We start from the raw sequence: 16332 nt of genomic DNA, 5'->3' as shown, positions 1-16332 counted from the left end.
GATGTCACAGTTGCTGTTTTGTCATTGTGGGGGGGACAAGCCATGAGACCCATAGAGTGATTTAGACTTGGGTGGAGGTTCTGGAGGAATAGTGGATGTCCTCTTCCATGTTTGGTTCATTTCTGGACCTGAAATCAGCTCAGCATAGTTGTTGTAGTAGGCCTGAGGGATTTCTTGTCTTCCTTGCTTGACATCTTGTGTAATGGTCAGACCCTGTTCTGATTCTGGGTCAGAGATTTTCTCGGTTATTGCTTCATGCAACAACTTGGGTTTGACCTTGACTTGGTCTGTTTGCTAGTTGAGGAAGCTTTGAACTTCCAGGCTTGATATGATTTTGAGGCATATTATATCCTGGGTTGTCACATTGTCCAGCCTCTGGAGGTAGAAGTCAATATCTTGTAAATATGCATGAATATCATGGGCCCCTGTGGGGCTTGGTGTGAATGTGTTGATGTTTGATGGAACCTTATCAAGTTCCTTCATGGTGACTCATTAGTGATGTGAAATTGTCTTGGCAAGCTGCCTTCTTCTTTGACATCTTCCCAGAAGTAAGTTCTCCAGGTGTCTTTGCCACTGGTTTCCAGTGACAGGCTCTATGGCACCCTGCCCTGATGGGCAGTCCCTTGGAACTCATTGGATTGCTTTTGATGGATAAATGATGCCTTAGGGGTGACAGTGACATAACGAAGCTGCAAGATATCCCGATTCTTGCTTCACCACATGTCAGGTTCTGTGGACCTTTCAGCCTGCTGTTCATCTACTTGGCCACTAGATGCCACTATTCTGCATTATATTTTATTTTGTTTTTCTTGGGTTACACTTGTCTTCATGCTATTGGCTAAGCGAATCATTGATGGCAAGTAGTTGATTGGCTGGCCTATATATATGAGTTTGTTTTCTTTCCACTTTGCTGAGTTCTCCTGTGAGCCACTGTGTGAGTACTTGTCCTGGGTTTTTCACTATAGCGGTTTGCTCCACTGTTCTGAACTGCCTTTTGACCACTCCCTCTGTTTTCTAAGAAGAGGATTGTTTTGCTTTTGACTGTCTCGAGTGGATATTATTTTTGAACTTTTGTGCCAAGTACTGTTTTGCCATTTTTGGGTTTCTTCTTTTTGTGCATTTTAATGACTGACCTTTTTGGACCTGGAATATACATGCTAAAGATTTATTTTGATTTTTGATCTGGTGCTCTCAGTAAAGACTTCCTTTTTGAAAACGTTAAGTCTCTGCATCTCTGTCCTGAATCTCTGTCTCATTCCGAGGGTGGCCTGAGGTTTAAGATGTTCAATCCCCATCTCAACCAAAACCCTGACAACCACATATGACTGCTTTAATTCCTGCCTTATCAAGTCCATTTCTTCTGTGTTTGTCTGCTGTTTTTCTTTGGCATTCCAGAGTTGTTCCCGGCAGTGAGTTAATTCCTGGTTTAAGTTGTGTATTTGTCTGTGCATTTCACCTAGATAGTTCTTCAGGGCCTTTATCCAACAGTTCTTGTCTTGAAATTTTGTGGTGGCCTTGGCTAATAGTGTTCCAGTTTGATTTATTTACTGTAATGATTCATTTACTGTATTTCAGCTTGATTTATTTCTCGTATTTATTTTCCTCTTCACATCCTACATTTTCACACAATTTACTCGTGTGAGCTTCATATATGAGAGACAAACATGACTTGATATTAATCATTGCTGTACAGACATCATTTTAGGTAATTTTTTACTTCAATCAGTTACCACTGGAGCTGAGAAGGGCACTGAAACCAAATGCGCCATTCATCCTGACTCAAAATGTCTAGTGTCGGTGTCAAGACCATAAACAAAGGCAGGGTAAGTGTGGAGGTTTGCATGCAAATCTAAGGCTGAAGCCACACCAGCCAGTGCTACCTAGCCTCTTCCTCACTGATGTGCAGTCCCCGGTGAAGAAGCTTGACAAACTAAAAATTATGGACCCTAACAGCACATTGACTGTAGTCTGAGGTTCTTCATGGAAACATCGATTCACAAGGATGTTCCAAACAGATTGGTGGATTTGGAGGGGCACACCATTTTCAGGGCTGATAGAGTAGCAGCCACCTTGGGTAAAAGCCAAGGTGGTGGTGCATGAATTGATGTAAACAAAGCATGGTGTATGGACTCTGTCATTGCTGATACACATTGCTCTGCCAATCTGGAGTAATTGATTGTTAAATGCAGACCTTTCTGCCTGCCACATGAGTTTACTTGCATTTTTGCTGCTGCAGTTTATGTTCTTCAGGATGCTAATTCAAAAGTGGCCATGAAATAACTTTTTGCTGCTATTCACAAGTTGCAAACCATGCACCCAGATGGTGGCTTTATTACTGCTCGGAATTTTAATCATTGCACTTTGAGATCTGAATTTCCAAAATTTCACCAGAATGTCTACTACACCACAAGGGGACAAAAATCTGTGGATCATGTTGGTACCAATGTGGCTGGTGCTTACAAAGTCACACCCTTCCCCCACCTCAGACAGTCTGATCATCTCTCTGTTCCTGTAGGTACAGCACATCTACACAACTGTATTTCCCATAATTCCCTCAGTTCCTGCCCTGGACGATATCCATGTCATCTTCTTTCACTGCACCATGATTAGCTCATCTCATATTTCACTGCACCACAATTGGTTAGTGCACTACAATAATTTGTGATGCAAGCTCACCCATAAATTGGGCAGACTAAGCAGGTTTCACTCTCTCTCTCTCTGACCAGTGCCTCACTCTCTCAGACTGGTGCACTAAAGTGCCTCTGGCTCTGCCTGACTATCTCTGCCCAACCTCCCAACACAAGTCTCCTGTATCCCACTGTGCGAACGCCTTGCCAAGGCTGCGGACATGTGCTGCTGCCAGTGCTCTGCAACTCCATCCTCCCAAAACCAGATGCGCCTCTCTCTCTGCCTCACTCAGCATGCTCCTTCTGATCGACACACCATCATTATTTAAAAAAGACACTAAGGCCTGCAGGCAGAAGCAAAGAAACAAAGGAACTAATACATGTTGTTGTACAGACCACTGGCTACGGTGCTCCACTATTTTCAGAAAAATACACTGAAACAGAGGATCACTGATGAACTCATTCATGCTGCCACATGAGAGTGGTCCCAAGTAAGGCTGGCATTTGGGCAACATTAGTCTTAGCTTGATTAGTTTATGTGAAAAGTGCTATTTAAACCTAACGTTGTTTCAAGTGTGCACACAATCACATAGCTTTGGTTTGATCATATGTTGTTATATTTCTCAGTTTTACTCTGGTAGAGATATTTTGCATGCCTTATCTCTTTTTATCTCTCTTTATTTTTCCTCTCTCTAACATTTTTTACCATGCATTATTATACACATCTGGGCATTCAGGCATCAGTAAATAGGGGGCTAGTTACCTCAGTTGGTTAGAACAGGTGTAGGCCAGGATGTAACTGCAGAGACCTTAGAGGAGTCCATGCTAACTCCTTCGGTGCTAATAATGTATCCTAGGAAGGAGATATGAACTTGATGAAACTCACATTTCTCAGCTTTGATGTAGAAGTGATTCTCTAGCAGGCATTTAAGAACCATTCTGACGTGTCTCTGGTGACTTTCTTCATCTGGGAAGTAGATCAGGATGTCATGAATGTACATGATTGCATATTTACCTATCATGTCCTGTAGCATGTCATTGATTAGGCACTGGAATATGTGAGGCACAGAAGAAAGACCATACGGCATCACCCGTTACTCAAAATGGCCAGCGGTCGTGCTAAAAGTGGTCTTCCATTCATCGCCCTCTTTGATCCTGATCAAATTATACATGCTGTGTAAATCCAATTTTGAAAAGATCTTAGCTTATCTAAGTTGTTCTAAGGCCGCAGGAACAAGAGGAAGGGGATGAGGATATTTGACAGATACCTGGTTCAAACCTCTGTAATCAATACATAGTTGAAGTCCACCACCTCATTTCTCCATGAAGAAGAAGCCTGCAGAAGCTGGAGACTTGGAAGGGTGGATGTATCCTTGCTTAAAGGTCAGAGGCAAAGGTTTTCAATTTATGCACATTTGAAACTTTATGTTAAACCCTTTGTAATTTTCTTCTCATCCCAAGAAGTATTGTTAATAAGTAATAATTAGAATAAGTTAGCGTGGATTGCGGCAAATTTCTGCTCAGCAATTTTCATGACCACTCAGTGTGTGATGTCATTCATGGCAAACAAATTGCTTGAGTTGAGTCCACTTCCGTTTATTTGCATTGCCGTTCGGCTTAAGTGCAGACGTGCATTCGGGAATTTCCAAAGATAAACCATGCTTTATTGTTGTGCAGTGAACTGTAACAATGGGACCGGTTCAGGAAGAAGCTTTTACCTTTTTCTGAGGGAGGAGAAGAGGCAGAGAGAGTCGATTGTGCGCGTGAAGCAAGAGGGTTAGCAGCCGGGTTAATACGCCACTCTGTGCTCTGATCACTTTTTAAAGAATCCCCATCTGTTGGAGAGTTTAGGTGTCAGTGTTGGACAGAGAAGGCTCAAGCCTGATGCTGTTCTGACAAAATTTGAACATAAACTCAAGCAGTCAAAGAAGAAATGGACCAGCAACACTCAAGCAAAAAGGAGAAGATTGAAGGTAAACATTTTTACCTTTGCTTGCAATTGACAAGTCAAGAATCCTGAGGGATCCTGTACAATCATTGTGGAAATGAGACAAAAGGGATATTTCCTCACTTAGAGTAGGCTATAAATAGTATAATGCTTGTATTACTATTAGCAGTATATTATATTAGCAATGTAAACAAATCCACATTATAGGGATTGTGTGTGCCCGTGTGGCTTAATTATTCTTCAAAAGGGCTCTTATTTAGTATTATGACAAAAGTAAGAATTTATAACTATCAGGATAAATCATTTGGGTGCAAGTCTTGTTGAGGTCTGGGGTCACCGTGATCAGAGTCAGCTGAGTCGCTGTCCGATTAGGAGGCTGCATGGTCAAACCAGTGAGCCACATTCACCGATTGCTTCGCAACAGCCATAGGTTCATACATATATGGTTTCACCTCTCTATTCGATTTGGAGACTTCCTACTTCAAAATCGCTATCACTTTCAGACATTTTACATGACCAAAGTCTGTACACGTGTGCTTGGTTTGCAAGTAAACAGAACTGCTCCCAGTCTGTTTGCCTTGAATGACATCATGATGACTGTCCCCAGTGGTAAAAGTGCGCAAAAATGAGATGTAAACAAACCTTTGGAACTTGTGCAAACCAATATATTTTAACGATTTTATTCAATTTTAGGGTGCAAATTAGACACCAGGAAGATTGAATTTGCTTTTTGGGTTGTTCTTCTTGAAAATAAAGTTGATATTCTACATTCTACCTCTGACCCCTGCCTATGACCTTTAAGGGCCTCTTGAATGTACTCTTCCATGGCGGCATGTTCCTTCTGGGATGGGGGTAGATACGCCCCCATGGTGGCAATATGCCTGGCAGTAGGTCAATAGCACAGTCATAGGGCCGATGTGGTGGTAGCCCGCAAACCTTTCCCTTGCTAAAGACCTCCTGCAGGTCCATGTAACACTTCAGGACTCCATCCAGGGAGTCTGGTTGAGGACCCTCCATGGTTGTGGATGAAAGATTGACTTGGGGATGAGAGATCCAGTTCTGAAGACAAGTAGCAGACCATTGGAGAATTTCCTTGTTCTGCCATGATATCAAGGGATTGTGAAGCTGAAGCCACGGATAGCCGAGAATGAGATCATGACTTATGGTAGTGGTGACATAAAGGGAGATGTCCTTAGAATGTAGAACTCCCACTTGGATATGAATCGGTGTGGTCCTCGTGGTGACAAAACCTTCTTCTATGGGTCCTCTGTCAATGGTCCTAATGCTGAGTGTGCTTTGCAGAGGGGTTGTGAGCAGATTAAATTTCTGCACAATAGAGTGGCTGATAAAGTTCCCCTTCACCCTGAATCAATAAAAGCACCAAGGATGTGTGTGGAGTTTGTCAACTTTAATAACACAAGAACCTTAAAAGACTTGGAATTAAATTTTCTCATCAGACTCACAGTGCATGTAAAACCTTCAGTTGGAGCTGTACGGGATGGACAAATGGGACAGTTGTTGACCTGATGCTTGGAGCTCCTGCAGTAGTAGGACTGGTGACCAGAGGTTTAAGCTGAGCTACATGAAGCATAGGGTGAACAAGTCGCATGGTGAGTGGTAATGCCAGTCTAACAGAACATGGGTTGATTACCTTCTTGATGAGGAAGGGTCCAAGGAACCTAGGTGCTAGCTTGTGAGAGATGGTCCTAAGTGGCAGGTGGCACGTGGAGAGCATAACTCGTTGACCTGCTCGGTAGGTGAGTGCTTTGGTGCGAAGTTTGTCAGCCTGCCTCTTGGATGCGAGTGCAGAGCGAATGAGTCTTCTCCAGGCCAATGCCCACATTCTCCTGCAGTGGCATATAAAAAGCTGGGCTGAGGGTACAGCAACCTCCTCCTTTTGGCTGGGGAACAGTGGTGGTTGGTAACCGAGTGAGCACTGGAACAGAGAGCGACCTGTGGCAGAGGAAGGGAGAGTGTTATGGGCATATTTGATCCAGGGTAGGTACTTGCTCCAAGAACTGGCATCCCTGGACGCCATGCACCTGAGTGCAACCTGCAAAGCCTGGCTCGCCCATTCTGCCTGGCCGTTGGTCTGTGGGTGGAAGCCTGAGGAGAGACTACAGGTGACCCCAATGAGTTTGCAGAAGGCTCTACAGAACTGTGCAGTGAACTGAGGACCCCGGTCAGAAACAATGTCGGTAGGCAGACCATGTAGGCTGAAAATGTGGTGGATGAGTAGTTTTGCAGTCTTTTTGGCTGGGGGGAGCTTGGGCAGAGGAATGAAATGGACAGTCCTAGAAAAACGGTCAATAACAGTGAGGATGCATGTGTTGCCACCTGAGTTGGGGAGTCCTGTGATGAAGTCCAGGGTGATGTGAGACCAAGGTTGATGCGGAGTTGGAAGGGGTCTTAGTAAGCCGGCAGGGGGTTGATTGGCTGTCTTGTTCTGGGAGCATGTGTCGCAGGCTGCCACAAACTCCTGGACATCCTCCTTGATGGATGGCCACCAAAAGCACTGCTGGATGAGAGCCAGGGTTCAGGTGGCTCCCGGATGACAGGCCAGCTTGGAGCCATGACCCCACTGCAGCACCTGGGTTCACATAGGATCAGGAACAAACAGATGGTTATGAGGAATGTTGTTGGAGTTACCTTCACCGGGGTCCTGCTCCAGGGCCTTCTACATGAGTGTCTCAACCTCCAGAATGATGGCTCCCACCAGGCAGCATGGAGGAAGGATGGTCTTGGGTGGCTTTGAGTCCTCTTGGTGGGAAGAGAACAACCTGGACAGGGCATCAGGTTTGCCATTCTTGGAGCCTGGGTGGTAGGAGAGTGTGAAGTTGAACCAGGAGAAGAAGAGAGACCAACGGGCTTGACGGGAATTGAGACATTTGGCGGACTTGAGGTACTCCAGGTTTTTATGGTTGGCCCAGACTAGATCAGATCCCTTGAGCCAGTGCCTCCACTCTTCCAAGGCTAGTTTCATGGCCAGTAGTTCTCAGTCGCCAATGTCGTAGTTCCATTCAGCTGGGGATAACCAGCAGGAGAAGGAGCATGGGTGGACTTTGTTGTCATTGGCCCTCTGGGATAGGATGGCTCTGACCCCTGACTTGGAGGTGTCGACCTCAACGATAAACTGCATGGTTGAATCGGGTATGGTGAGAATGGGTGCTGTGGTAAACCTATGCTTGAGATTGGAAAAGGCTTTATCTGCTTCCTCCCCCCACTTGAACTTGGTCTTGGTCGAGGTCAGGGCTGAGAGACATCCGGCCACTGTGCTGAAGTCGTGGATGAAGTGCCTGTAGAAGTTGGCAAACCCCAGGAAGCGGTGGAGCACTTGTCTCGAAGATGGGGTGGGCCAGTCAGCAACTGCCTCCAGCTTGAGGGGGTCCATCTGGATCTTTGCTGGAGAGATGATGAACCCCAGGAATGAGACAGAGCCTTGGGGGAACTCGCTCTTCTCCACCTTAATGAACAGCTTATTCTCTAGCAGGTGTTGAAGAACCTGCTGGATGTGACCCCAATGTTCCTCCAGGGAGCGAGAGAAAATCAAGATGTCATCCAGGTAAATGAAGACAAAGGTGTTAAAGTCTCTCAAGACATCATTAACTAACACCTGGAATACCGCGGACGCATTAGTCAGGCTGAAAGGGACTACGAGGTACTCATAGTGGCCTGTAGTGGTGTTGAAGGCCATCTTCCACTCGTCCCCTTCCCTGATCCTAACTAGGTGATAGGCATTGCGTAAGTCCAGTTTAGTAAACACCTTAGCTCCCTGGAGTAGTTCAAAGGCTGTGGTCATGAGCTGTAGTGGGTAGCAGTTCTTGACTGTGATGGCATTGAGACCTCGATAGTCAATGCAGGGGCGGAGCGACTTGTCCTTATTCTCCATGAAGAAGAATCCCACCCCTGCTGGGGAGGAGGAAGGGCAGATGATCCCAGCAGCCAGAGACTCAGTGATTATATTTCTCCATGGCTTGTCTCTCGGTGGGGGAAAGAGAGTAGAGACATCCCTTGGGTGGTGCTGTCCCAGGCAGGAGGTCGATACCACAGTCATATGGTATGACTATAAGGGGGAAGGGACACTGCTCAGGTCTTACTGAAGACAGGCTTAAGGTCCAGATATTCCGGAGGCACATGAGAGAGGTCGGGAAACTCACTGGCTGAGGGCGGAGGTGGTTTGGCGGGAGGCAGAGCGGAGTTCAGGCAGGAGGCCAGGCAGGAAGGACTCCAGCCTAAGATGGTGTGGTCAGTCCCGTTTAAGTGGGGGTTGTGCTGCATCAACCAGGGTAGTCCAAGAATAATGGGAATGTGAGGGTTGTTCATGAAAAAGTTGTACCATTTCGGAGTGATTGCCTGAAGTCCTTAGGGTAAGCGGGGTGGTGAGGTGAGTGATGGTGGTCAAACCAGTGCCATTGAGTGTCAGGACGGTGAGGGGGACCTCGAGGGCGAGTAACGGGATTCGGAGATCCTTGGCGGTGGCGGAGCAGATCAGGTTCCTGTCCGCCCCCGAGTCGATGAGCACCTGAAGATGGTGAGAGTGATGATAATGGGGAGCAACGGTCAGTCAGCAGGGGGCTGGTTCTGAGCATTTCCCACCAGGGCCCCTCGATTCACTGGTGGGCTCGTTCTTTTAGTGGGCAGGCTCGGCAGATGTGTCCCTGCTGACCGCAGTAGAAGCAAGCCCCCATGCTCCGTCGGTGCAGTCGTTCCTCCGCTGACACCTGTACCCGTTTCATGGAGAGCGGCGGTGGCAGGAGGTGAAGACAGAGATGGCTGGGCAGGGGTAGGCACAGCTTGGAAGTGCTGAAGTTGTGTGGCTAGGAGGTTGAGTGAATTGGACAGGGTGGCCAGGTTCTGAGTGATCTGCTTGAGTTCCTGTTGGTGGGTCCCAAGGAGGGCTCCTTGCTGCTGCATAGCCGTTCTCAGATGGTTCAGTTCCACTGGATCCATGTTGGCCAGAACGAACTGTTAAGGGTGGCGAGATGTGATGAGTTTGGATCCAAAAGCAGAACACAGACCAGAAAATCCAATAAATAAAAAATGATTTAATTGAAGTCAAAGAGTAAATGAACAAAAATAGCAAAATAATCCAGCCAAAAAGTGAGCCAGGCAAGGACAAAAATGCTAGCATGAAAAAAACATGAAAAATAGTCCCGACAGAAACTGGAGACAAAAAAAGTAGCACAAAAAAACATGAAAAAATGACAAGATGTGAGTGCAAAAAACTGTGGCAATGAACAGGCAAAACAGAGAGCAAAATTCCAAGAAGCAATAAGGGTGCAGAGACAACGTGAAAAACCAACGAGACATTCTGGCAAAGTCCCCTTCTGAGAACGGCGTTTCAATACACAGCATAGAAAACCAGGAAGTGAATACAGGCCAGATGGAAGTCCTGTCCCAGATCCAGATTAGCACTGAACTGGGAGATGATAAATCTCTGGAGTGGATGTCCGGGGCAGAGCATGACAAAAATAAAGGTACAGTGGTCCTTGCCCTTCAACACATAATAAAAACAACAATAACAACAGTACAACAATTGAACCAATAACTTTATGGGTGTTAAATGGGGAATTTAGAAAGGCAAGTTTAAAAAAATCAACTTATGTAATTGAAAACAAGGATACAGCTGTACCATAGAACACATATATATGGGCTGTTTGGATGGTATTTTTTGTCATGAAACAATTCAGACAGTACTGTAATGCAATGTTTAGCACTGTCACCTCACAGCAAGAAAGTTCTGAGTTCAAACTTGTCAGCTGACTGGGACCTTTTTTTTGTGGAGTGTTCTCCCGGTACCTGTGTGGATGGATGGATGGATGAAACAATTCAGGAAGTCAAACCCAAATTAAGTAACATGGGATTGAGTTCAATATCTTTACAGTTGGAGATCAAAATATTTATTCTCAATTATGAAAATAAATGTTTTTGTTTAGGCTGATTATTGATACCAGAGCAGTATGTTGATGCAGGGATAGCACTTCTACCTCACAACTCCAGGGCCCTGGGCTTCACCATGAGCTCAGGTTATTCTTTATACATATGCTTAAAGTGTCTATAGCTTTCCTTCTGTTTCCCTGTTTCCATCCCACTGTCCAAAAACATGCAGGTGGGTGGATTGGATATGCTAGATTGACTCAAATTGGTGCCCTGCCATGGACTGGCATTCCATCCAGGGTTAATTCTCCCACCTTTCTCAGAGTGTTGCTTGGGAATGAATGAATGAATTTTATAGAACAGGAAATTTATTATTGATTCTCACTTTTTCATTCATAGAAATTCTACTTTGTCAGAGAAGCTTGTCCGAAGGGCCCTGGTATCATGCTTTCAGTTGTAAGACACTGCTAATTGTCATTCTTTTTAGAATTTAAATTAAAAAAAGAAAGTGATGTTTGTAATTAATTAATCTACTCTGAAATTATGTATTTAAAATTCTAGATGCTAGGTTGCCAGGCACAAAGAATATTAGCGAGCAAGTGAGTCCCTCTGGTTTCTGTGCTTGTGGTAAACAGGGGTGCTGACATAAGCAGATGGTTAATGTCAGTTGGTACTTTGGCAGACCTGACTAATGGCCCTTTTCCACTACCCTTTTTCAGCTCACTTCAGCTCACTTCAGCCCGACATGGCTCGCGTTTCGACTACCAAAAAACAGCACGACTCGGCTCGCTTCAGCCCTGCTTAGCCCCTAAAACTCGCACCGTTTTGGAGTGGGGCTGAAGCGAGCCAAAGCGAGCCGAGTGAGGCTGGGGGCGTGAGCAGACACTCCCCTGTGCACTGATTGGTGAGGAGGAGTGTCCTCACATGCCCACACATGCCCCGCGAGCACGCTGGGATCTGTAAACACCACTAACCCGGAAGAAGAATAATTATGAATTACGAGAATTTCTGAAGCCTTATGTGCCTCGGCTCATCTATACGCTCTTGCCAGTATCTGTTGGCGTTGTCGGTGACAAGCCACAGCACCAAGACCAGCAACACTAACGACTCCATGTCCTCCATGTTTATTGTTTACTATTCGGGTTGTGAGACTACCGCTTAAAAGGTCACTGATGTCACTGTTTGCGCTGCTTAACGACATCATGTGACGTCCACCCACTTTCGCTAACTCCCACCCAATGTGTCCACCCACTTCCAGCCAGCACGGTTCAGCGCGGTTGTAGTCAAAATGCAACTCCAATAGCCCCGCTCAGCTCGACTCAGCACGGCACGGCTCAGCCGCGTTTGTAGTGGAAAAGCGACATAATTCTATTAAATGTACTCTTGCCCCATTGAAATTGGCCAGAAGGAAATGTCAGGCAAAAAGAAACTCAGAAGTGTCTTGACTTAAAGTGGTGGTAAATACTTCACAAAAGCTATAGATAATAGTAAAAAGTTAATTATGAAAATAAATTGACTGTTGCTTTAAATTTCCATTGGGAAAAGAGTATGAGATCAATGGAATAATGAGATAAAAGCAAGTGATTTTCATTAAAGCAACGGTATTAATTTTATGCACATTTGAAACTTTATATGTTTAAAAACCCTCTGTAATCATCTTCTGGTCCCAAGAAGTATTGTTAATAAGTAATAATTAAAATAAGTTAGCGCGGATCATAGCAAATTTCTGTTCGGCTATTTTCGTGACCACTCAGCATGTGACGTCATTTAACCTCCTAAGGCCCAAGCTATTTTTTTACATGCATTTTTTTATTTCTCTTTGCTATTTGGGCTTATTAGAACCTGATTAGAATAAAAACTAAGCATCATCTTTTGATAAGATGTACTTTTAGAGAAAAAGTATGTCCACATATGTGGATTCTTGTTCCGAATTTCTAAAGTGCTGTCCACGCATGTGACCACTAAGTCCTAGGAGGTTAAGCCAAACAAACCGCTTGAGTTGAGTCCACTTCCATTTACTTACATTGCTGTTCGGCTTGAGTGGAGACATGCGTTCAGGAATTTCCAAAGAAAAACCATGTCTTATTGTTGTGGAGTGAACCGTAACAACGGGACCGGTTCAGGAAGAAGTTTTTACCTTTTTCTGAGAGAAGAGAAGAGGCAGAGAGAGAGGATTAGCTTTTTTACGAAAAAGGAGAAGCTGCAGAGCGAGTGGGTTGGCTTTTTCCAAAAAAGGAGAAGAGGCGGGGCGAGTGGGTTGGCTTTTTCCGAAAGAGGAGACGAGGCAGAGAGAGTGGATTGTGTGCGTGAAGCCAGATGGTTGTTGTTTTTTTTTTTCTGGAAGAGGAGAAGGGGCAGAGAGAGTGGATTGTGCTCGTGAAACAAAATCAAGCAGTCAAAGAAGAAATAGAACAGCAATGCTCAAGCAAAAAGGAGAAGATTGGAGGTAAACACTTTTACTTTTGCTTGCAATTGACAAGTCAAGAATCTTGAGGGATCCTGTGCAATCACTGTGGAAATGAGACAAAGGGATATTTCCTCTCTTAGAGTAGGCTATAAATAGTATAATGCCACAGATGACAGGCTAATGTGGCCTACCGGCACACTGTCAAATAATTGTTACCAATATGCACTTGGGAGGGCAGTTTAATTATTCTTCAAAAGGGCTTTTATTTAGTATTATGACGAAAGTAGGAATTTATCATAACTACCAGGATAAATCATTTGGGTGCGAGTCTTGTTGAAGTCCACGGTCACCGTGATCAGAGTCGTCAAAGTCGCTGTCCGATTCCAAGGCTGCACAGTCAAACCAGTGAGCCACATACACCGATTGCTTCGCAACAGCCATAGGTTCATACATATATGGTTTCACCTCTCGCTATTGAATTTGGAGAGTTCCTACTTCAATATCGCTATCGCTTTCAGACATTTTACACAACCTCTCATGACCAAAGTCCATACACGCGCGCTCGGTTCGCAGGTAAACACAGAGCTGCTCCCAGTCTGTTTGGCTTAAATGACGTCACGACAACTGTCCCCTGGCAGTGAAAATGTGCATAAGTGAGATGTAAACAAACCTTCAGAAATTGGGCAAAACAGTATATTTTAACCGTTTCATTCAACTTTAGGGTGCAACTTGGACAGTAGGAAAATTGAATTCACTTTTTGGGTCGTTCTTCAAGACAATGTTGATTTTCTATGTTTCAACTCTGATCCTTGCCTATGACCTTTAAGGTTACAGAGTCATGAATCAGAGATGAATGCAAAATATAACTGTAGGGATGGTTATTGATATATATATGATGACATAATTGATAGCATTCTTTGGCTAAAATCAAACATCTAGTTAACTATGCTTTTAACATGAAGTTTGAATAGTGAGGTAAATTAAAGACATTTATTTACCAAAGGCAACATTTTAAAAACCTAGCTAGCATACCTATAAGGACTTTTTTTCATTAAAGTGGAATTGTGGAAAAGTGCAATACCAATCCCAAGTACTACAATACAACTGCTAATAATTCTATTTTAAGAACGCAATAAAATAAGGCGTTACATATAATCAACTGGTTAGTGTGAACAGAGGTTCTGGTAGAGAAGAAGTGAAACAATAATAGCTAGTTTGTGAGCAAAACAGTTACTAACTATAACTCTTTATAAATTTAAATATTCAGAAAAAAACAGGAAGACTGTTAATACTTGCAACCTACTAATATTACCTACATGTTTTGGAAGCATAATCTTCACATAATCAAAGAGTTAATGTATAGTATGCCATATAGAGATTGGAAACGTACTGTACAGCAGCTATCATGTAGCCTTCCATGTATCCTGAGGTTTGATTTCAAGAAGACTCTGGCTTGTTACTTCTTGGAATAAATGCTTATAGCATTTATATAGCACAGGCCCTAGCTGCTTATATATATATATATATATATATATATATATATATATATATATATATATATATATATATATATAATATAAAATATGATATGATTATTGGCCCAAACATGAAATAGGTGGGGGTGACGATGACTAATATAGCGATAGTAACAATGGCCCAGATAATAATTAGAACAGCAGTTCTAATTATCTAACAGCCTCTGAGGAGGCTGTTCATCTCAGATGAGAAATGTTTCAGTTCATATTGAGGGCTCTGTCAATCAGATGCAAATCTGAGCACACTATCTGACTGAAACTAAAAGGAGCCAAATTACTGAATTCTTTCCCTCTGGAAAAAAGGATGTGGGTATGAAGCTTAAACAAAAGAAAGTTTTTCTTTCTGTCTGATCTCAATTCTACAGTATGTCAGAGAAATGATAGAAATATCTATTCAGTCTTTCTGTGCTGCCTTTAAGGCATTTATTTTCCTTTCTTCTTTAAATAATTTTTAATTTGTGTTTCTGGTTAAAACATGAAGTTATTAACAGCTTTCGAGTTTTATAAAGTCATTTGTGAATCTAATGGTGTCTTTGTCATGCTGTGATATCACTTCCTGTTTCATGTGATGTCACTTCTTGTTTTGATCCCTTCAGCTCAGCAGAGGAACAAGGCAGATATCTTTGTGCATGTTCTGAGTGTAATCCATTTCAATCCACTGTGAAGCTTTGTTGATACAATGCTGTAAGTTAATGTGTTTAAGAGCATGTGAACTTCATATATTGACAATTATTTCATTAAAAAACGAGGTTAATAATTTAAGTATGAAGCCATGGGCATACTTGCCAACTTTTCAAAATTCTCATGGGGGAGAAAAGTGCATGAACGACATTTTCAATTGGATGAGGGTATGATGCGTGGTTGAAATGATAAACAGTGGATCCTAATTACCAGTAATTGCAAACTATTTGAAATTTATACAATTAAAGAGTTTTTGAATTGTTGATATTGTTCTATCAATTACTATAGGTTATAGGATTCATGTATCAGGCATGAGATAGCTCAGAGTGAAAAATCTGAAATAATACTCATCTTGAATTTTACTATAATAACAATGAAACGGAAGTCTTAAATCAGATTTTTAGCTGAAAAATCTCATGCCTGAATATTGTATGCATACAGAGACCCACAGAAAATAACACAAGTGATGTTTAAGAAGAATGTTTATAATTTCTTAAAATAGTCACAGTGAAAAGTATTATTGGATTGCATCAAATGTGTTTTCCTTCTGTAAGCTCATGTAAAAATACAGAGAACTATAATTATATAAATTAAATTTTAATAAGATTTGACCAAAATAGTAACAACTCAATTAAATACTGCACTGTCTTAGTACTACTAAAATGCATCTCTCTCACTAAACATTTTTCCACAGAATTTTTAAAAAGCACTAGAAATACTATCAAAATACTATCAAAATCCTATCGGAATGCATCAAAGGAATTTGCTCATTTGCAAACTTTGAAAGTTTTCAAACAAAATTTAAAAATTGCACTATAAATACTACTGTACTATCAAAGCATACTCCACAAAGAAATTCACTTGAATGCAAAATTTTAGTATTACCAAAATATACTCACGAGTAATCTTTCACTTAACCTTAAAACTCTATCAAAATCAATCACTTCCCAGATAATTCACTTGTAAACTTTCACTTAAAATTTTCAAACATAAATTCAAAATAGCACTAAGACACTACCATACTATTCAAATATGAGCTCTCCTCTCATTGAATGAGCTCTCATCTCATTATATGATGTCACTTCCTCTGGCAGGAAACTTCAGAAGGGTAGTGAGTTGGCCTTGCGGATACAGCGGACCCGGTGCAGGTAGATCTCCCAGCAAACAGCTTTATCGTGCCAATAAAAACTGGTAACATGGGTCCGAAGAAGAATCCGATGGCAGAGGAAGTCGACAATATTAAAAAATCGCTAGACT

The sequence above is a fragment of the Neoarius graeffei genome, chromosome 6 (genome assembly GCF_027579695.1).
Source record: "Neoarius graeffei isolate fNeoGra1 chromosome 6, fNeoGra1.pri, whole genome shotgun sequence".
NCBI lineage: Eukaryota > Metazoa > Chordata > Actinopteri > Siluriformes > Ariidae > Neoarius > Neoarius graeffei.
Note: the sequence above shows the minus strand (reverse complement) of the source record.